This window comes from Centroberyx gerrardi, chromosome 22, assembly GCF_048128805.1.
Source record: "Centroberyx gerrardi isolate f3 chromosome 22, fCenGer3.hap1.cur.20231027, whole genome shotgun sequence".
Taxonomy (NCBI): Eukaryota; Metazoa; Chordata; class Actinopteri; order Beryciformes; family Berycidae; genus Centroberyx; species Centroberyx gerrardi.
In genome coordinates, this window is record NC_136018.1 from 3099538 (window position 1) to 3107037 (window position 7500).

Below are 7500 nucleotides of genomic sequence, written 5' to 3' on the forward strand. Positions count from 1 at the left end.
CAAAGAGCGAGGGCTTCTTTCTAGAGCCGCCATTTTGCACCGAGAGACGTTCAACAATCACACAGGGAGAAATCCATCGTAGAAGAGGAGAGAGACCAGTTTCTCCACCCACAGGAGCAAGGAGAGAGACCAGAATGCATTGCAGCAGAGAGACAGGTTTGGGTTTGGTTACGGGGCGCGACCCTCATTTTCTCTCAACTGGAAAACCTGTAACCATCACTATCTCGCTCTCCATCTACACACATAACCCACAGCCGAACACAACAAGTCCACGCCCCTTTTTTGATTGATAGCTCCTGAAAGGCATTCTGGGAAATGTAGTAGCAGTAGAAAGTAGACAAGGCAGGTTGAGGGAAAGTGGGAACAACAAAAACAGTAAATCTTGACACTTCCATTACTAAATAACTCCTGGAATGTATTGATCATCACAGATTGATGATCTATAACAGTATAAGAGAGATTTTTTTTTTTCCTTTAAGCGTTAAAAGAAACTCTGCTGGATGTATAGATGGAGGAATGTGAAGCGACGGCATCCAGACTTCACATCTCAGTGAATCACACAACAGGTTGAGCAGGGTTCCCAACGCCCGTCATCCTCACAGTGGGAAATCGCAACACACACACACACACACACACACACACACGGACACACAGTTGTCATGGAGCCACCCCCGATACCTGCTTCCCGCTGTAGCCGAGTGACTAATGATATCATACTGTTTGTCCTCCTTCTGGCTCTTTACTTTCTGTCGTTCTTTCTGAAGCTTTCGCTGCTTGCTGATTGGTGAAACACACTCTCACACCTCCGTTTTCCTCCTTTTGCTCTACTTTGTTTCATCCGCTCCCTTCATCATCCCCCTCCTCTCCACCTTTTCCCTCCCCTCTTCGTTTCCTTTCTCTCCACCCGTCCATCCTCGTCTCTCTCCAGCTGTCTTGCATCTAGTCGCCCATTCCTTCTTCTATTAATTTCTCCTCTTCTCTTGCCTTTCTTCTCTCGTTTTGTTTCTTCATCTTTCCTCTCATTTCCTCTCCTCTTCTCTTCCTTTTCCTCTCTCCTCCTCTCCTCTCACTTCCTCTCATCTCCTTTTGTCTTTCTTCTCCTCTCTTCTCGTCCTTCCTCTGCTCTCCTCTTCCTTTTCCTTTCCTCTCCTTTTGCCTCTCTTCTCTCCTCCTCTCTCCTCTCCTCTCCTTTTGTCTTTCCTCTCCTCTTCCTTTTCCTCTCCTCTTTTCTCACCTCTCCTCTCCTCACCTTTCTTTTCCTCTCCTTGTCTTCCTTCTCCTCTCCTCTTGCCTCTCTTCTCTCCTCCTCTCTCCTCTCCTCTTCCTTTTGTCTTTCCTCTCCTCTTCATTTTCCTCTCATCTCTCCTCTCCTCTCCTCCTCTCTCCTCCTCTCCTCTCCTCCTCACCTGTATCTCCCAGGTCAGTGACCTGTTGGAGGTCGTGTGTCCCAGTGCATTGTGGCTCCTGTAGTTGCGGCTGAGGCTCTGCGGCGCTAACATGCTCCTGTGCGTCGACTGCTAGGCTACTGGAGCCTGCTGAGGCGTCTGCTCTTCCCTAACTCTCTCTCTCTCTCTCTCTCTCTCTCTCTCTCTCTCATAGAAATCTTTGCCTTCCTCCCTCTGTCCCTCCCTTCCTTCCTTCCTCCCTCCCTCCTTCGTTTGTTCCCCGCCGTTTTCTCGCGTTTTCTATCTTTACTTTAACTGTTCTCACCTCTCCTCTGTTTTGCGCCTCTCTCTCTCTCTCTCCCCCCCCCCCCCCACCCAGGCTGATGAGAACAGTACATAGACCCCCCCTCCTCCCCCAGATACACACACACACACACACACGCATGGTTTACACCGCATGTCATCAACACCAAATATGGAATACCACACTTCCATATGCAAATGAGATCCTCATCCTTTAACGCAGCTCAGTACTACGACTAAGAGACAGTTAAGACGCTGCCGACTCTGTGAAAATAGAATCCGAAATGTTTGAAACGCTGAGGTATTTAGGAATGTTGACATTTCAAATTTGTGTGTGTGTGTGTGTGTGTGTCTGTGTAATGTGTGTGTGTGTGTGTGTGTGAGTCAGAACACAGATGGAGGATCAGAGCAGAAGCGACAGGATGCTCATGTAGCACCTCTTAATCACAGGATTAAAACTGCAGAGCCTTGCACCTGTGCTCTGAATACACACACACACACACACACACACACAAGCACAATGCATGTATACACACCTGCGTGCACACACACACACACACACACACACACTGTACCTACTTCACTAAGCTATCTTCCACTATTACCGTTTATTCCTGTCTCACATGTGCACGGGAAAGCGCACGCACACACACACACACACACAGATACACACACACACACAGACCTACATAGAGACACAAACACACACAAGCACACACACACATAAAGACACAAATACACACACAGCCTCCAACTTCACTCTTCCGCTCGCTATTAATGTACATTCTGCTCACACTCACGCACAGAAGAAAGCACATCATCCATTCACACGCACACACACACACACACACACACACACACACGCACACACACACACACACACACACACACACACAGCAGAACTAGGCCATGAGCAGTGTGGAATTACCAGCAGCCACTAGCCGCTGCAGGTGAATTTAGGCCGTGGTTGGTAAGTTAATCGACTCCCTGCAGCCACTTTGGCAGCTAATCAACCATCACTAGAGTCCTGAGTCCTGTTCTATTGTGAAACTAAACTGGCAAGTAAAACAGTGAAAGTGGCTAGTGAGTTTTGGAGTGGACAAGCCGCTGTGGCCGATAGATAGAGAGGTGAGTTTCCTGCTCTGACACACACATACACACACACACACACACACACACAGAGAGAGAGATCAATACTTAATATGACTATTTATGTCCTCTGCACAGCCATTAGTTTATTCTATATATAAATAGGTTCACCGCACTCTACTGTACACTCATTTTTCTTTATTTTATTCAAGCTTAGCAAGTCAAACGTAAAGGAGCTCCTTAATGTTTGACTCGCTAAGCTTCAATAAAATAAAGAAAAACTAATAAAACAGTTGCTGTTGGATGAACCCCTCCACCTGGTCAGGAATGAAGGAGGTGAAGTTATTTTCATACTGACAGTTTTGAAATCCTCCTGAAATGCTTCAGCAGGTTCTGGAAGTCTGACGGACAGAAACTTTTCATTTCAAATAACTGGCTAGGATCGTTTGTTTACTGTTGTTTTGTTTTGCAAGGGAATGAGATTTTTTCCAGTTACAGCTGTTATTTCAGTCACTGTCCGGTTATCTTTATCTTCTCACACTTCAACTCTGAATTAACTGATTCGCTGATTGAAATAATATTGCAGGGTTTTGAACGATGATGCGACAGTTGACAGTGGACTTCCTTACTCTTTAGAAATATTCAGCATCAGACAAACTTGACTGACAACTTCAGTGACCAAAGACAACAGAAGAAGGCGGCGTTAGGGCCGTCCTGCTGGCTCAGCGGTCTGAGGTGTGTACTGTGTAAACACAACATCCTGGGTTTGAATCCGGCCTGGGATCGCTGTCGCATGTCATCTCTCTCTCCCAATCTCTCTTGTCTATCTCTCTTCTTTGAACTCTCTAATGAAGACAAAAAATCCCCCGCCCCCCCAAAAAAAAAACACAGCGGTCCCACCCAGCAGCAGCAGCAGCCTGGCTGGTGAGCAGCCAGCAGCACAGCAGCTCTGCGACAATTAACATAATCTGTCTGCTATCAGATGTAATTAAGCGTCCTCATCAGGAGAGTGAATTAACGTGATGCTGTTACAGCGCTCTGCCCGCAGCTCCAGACCGCACCGACGGGCTGATTGCAGCGGCGATATCAAATTAACTTCAACCATGCGCACACTTTCCCCCTAACCTTTATTCATACGGGGAAATTGACCCGAGCGCGTGATGTGCGCCTGGCTGCAGGGAGAAACGCTCTCCACTGACGCAAATACATCTGGTAAATGGGTTTTAATACAGTTTATTTATCCAGGGAGATCTGACTGAACGTCCATGCTCTTTTCCCACAGCGCTGCAGATATAAAGAGTTTCTGTGCTTTGCTCAAAGGGAACGCTGACAGAAGTCGCTGCAGAAGAAGAGCGTGCTTCTCATTAAAAGGAGAAAACCACTGTCATTTAGAGTTACAGCCCATTTACTTCTGTCTAAGTCTAGTTTACATTTCCCGCAATTATTTTGCAGTGCATGCGTGTGTGTGTAATTAGACTTTTAACTCGTTTTTAAAATCCAAATCTATCCAAGTTTACCAGCATTTGACTGGTGTCTGATGGTAATTTCCCACCCTGGTTGCCACTCTTGTTATGGCTCTTATGGCTCTTTTGTGTTTTTTTTACTCACTTTTTGAATTTTTAAAGGAGAAGGATATCGGTGTCATTTAGAGTTACAGCCCATTTACTTCTGTCTACTTCTAGTTTACATTTCTCCCAATCATTTTGCAATGCATGCCTTAAGTAATTAGATTATCGTTTATATAAAATCCAAACTTTACGGTGTCAAACCTAGCTTGATATTAACTGCTGTCCTGACGGCCTAAATCAAAAGCCATGGATGTGACAGTAAAGTGTTTTTCCTGGAGGAGACTTCATTTGTTCCTGTGGTGTCAGCTGACTGACAGGAAGCAGAGCGGAAATGAAAACACTCCACTTTGATACAATGAAATAAGGAGAAAACAGAAAGTTTGGCTTCATGTTCAGTTGTTTTTCATACTGGACAAGAACGAACGGCAGCAAATGTCTTCTTCTGACAGGTGGAAAACAAGCGCCGATGTCTCCAAGTATGCTGACTATGTGCAGACACCAGAGAAGAAGAATGGGACGTAGAGAGGAACCTGGACTTTAAAGATTCTAGTCTAGTCATTCTAGTAGATTTGGAAAACAGTGGGAAGTGAAGCTCTCAGATTAGGGGAAACTCAAGAGTGTGGTAAAACTCAGAGTAAACAAAACTAAACAGTTCCCCCGCAAATTTAGAAAACCGGAGCGGCAGCTGACCTCATAGTTTTCTTCAGGACTTTTTTTGAAACCCGCCAATCCAGAAGATTTGTGCAATGATGGCAACTTTGTGCCTAACAGTGTTTGGAGAGCGGTTAGCTGTGATTACACAGAAAGACAAACTGTCACGTTATCGCCTCTTCCTCCCCGACCAAACAACAACAAACTCATTTCTGTGGCAGGAGCCTGTTCAAATAATGCTGGTGATGGTATGATGGTACAACTTTCCCTACTAAATACATGGAGATTTCCCTTCCCAAACACTATATATATTCATTTTGGAAAAACAGTTTTTTACATTCAGTATTTCTAAAATACAGAATATCCAGCCCATAAAGCCTAAAATGTACAATAATTTGTTTTGCTGTCTGGTTATGAGCCATTATGTCACAGTACATGTCATGTGTTTTTCAAATGTTGGCTATCTCATTTTGGAACAAAACTCTTCAAATAAATATCATATGACTGGTCACCAACTGCTCATACTTCACTCACACACACACACTCTCACACACACACACTCACGGAGCTCACAGACAGCAGCGAGGCTGATGTTAGGACACGTCAGTGTTGGAGAGGACGAGGGTAACCTGAACCCCAAACTCCCCTCACTGCCCACCCACACACACACACCCACACACACCCACACACACACACACACACACCAACAAAGTACATATGGAGCTAAACTATATCTCAAATATCTCAGTATGTGAAATGACAATCTCTACTTCAGTCTATATGCCTATATGTGTAGTTATATGTGTACTGGGACTCAACTACAATTTATTTTCCGTACTTTCCATGATTCCTGTGTAATTCCCAAAGTTTAAAAACAGAGAGTGATCAAATTCACGGTTTCATTGTTTTTTCCAAACAAACTAAACAACGAAATTTCACCATAAAAAAGGGCAAATTATTGTCCGTGTGCCATCTGGTTTCTACACCACCAATCAATTTCACAAACAAACAAGCATACCCAATACTTAGAAAAGCTGAGATCCCACTGAAACAATCCACCAGTTAACACGCGGCCCCCAAAAAGCATAAAATGTCCCCCAAATTTCTCCAAACAGCTTGTGCAGCAAAGTGTTTTGTAGCCAAACAATTGCGGGTGGGTCAAAAAGTCCCAATATTTACCTCATTATCTCCAACTCTACCAACTTCAGTGGAGTTTTATTCAGTGGACGCACACACACACACACACACACACACACACACACACACAAGAGTACTCACAGCCTGGGTGTGTGTTGGGCCCCAGCAGCCTAACATCGCCCCCCCTGCCGTCCTGTTAACCCCCCCCCGCTGCTCCCGCTGCCCACCAGTAAACCCTCCGGCGTGGAAAGTCCTGGCCGAGCGGTGGAAGCTCGGTCGGTGTCGGCTGTCGTGGTCGCGGCGGTCGCCCGTCCCGGTCAGCAGGCGCCTGAGGGCCTTCAGCCGGCTCCTCAGCCCTCTGAGCAGTCCCACCACACACACACACACCGCCTTGGGCTCCGCCGCGCCGAACTCGGTGTGCGTCATCCCGTGTGAAGAAGAAGAAGATGTGCGGGAGATGGAGGGAAGCTGGGATCTGTCTGGAGCGACGCTACTGCACTGAATGACTGACTGGGATGGGTGTGTGTGTGTGTGTGTGTGTGTGTGAGTCAGTGTGAGGGGATACCCAGAGGAAGGGGTGGGGGGTGGGGGGGGGGGGGGGGGGCAGAGATCCAAATTGGGATTTGAAGCGGGATCCCCCCTCCCAGAAATGCCACTGTAACCTTCCACTCTGTGTTTCCATCAGGTGACCTGGAGATCCCCCCTTCCTCTACACACACACACACACACACACACACACACACACACACACACTGAGACCAATGCCTAGATACCACGTATACAAAGAGCTCCCAGTCCCAAACACACACACACACACTCACAGCACTTACTGACTAATACTGGCTAATGCCTAGATGGTCTCTCTTTATCTCTCTCTCTCACACACACACACACACACACACACACACACACACTGAGGCTGTCAAAACAAATTCCAATACTCAAATTTCAACAAATCAGAATGAATTTGAGTCCCAACCTGTCTGTAGAAAGCGTCTCAAACATTTTTAATTTATTATATATATTTAATTCATGCCTCGGCTCCATAGACTCTCATTCTACTCTCTTCTATTAGCCTGCTAGCTTGTTGTTAGCACACACACACACTAGTTAGAAAACAGAGGTGTCTGCTCCTCCTGATTTAAGAAGCGATGTTTGGATTCCACTCAGTTAAAGTCCAGACTCTCATCTTCTCTGTTGGAAATTAAAAATAAAACACCAAAATACAGAAAAGAATCAAAGCTGTGAATCAACTCCAGATACAATCTCTCTCTCTGTTCAGAACGCCTGCTGTCATGTGTCGATATTATGTAAATTTTATCATTAATATTCAAATTTCAGTCAAATTTGACTCATTTAAGTCAATT

The 7500-nt window shown here is 45.7% G+C and overlaps 1 protein-coding gene across 3 annotated transcripts in view; it reads right to left on the reverse strand.

Moving 5' to 3' along the window:
* rps6ka3b (ribosomal protein S6 kinase, polypeptide 3b) overlaps positions 1–7500 on the reverse strand; it is a 46300-nt gene that overhangs the window by 20381 nt on the left and 18419 nt on the right. The window lies entirely within an intron of this gene.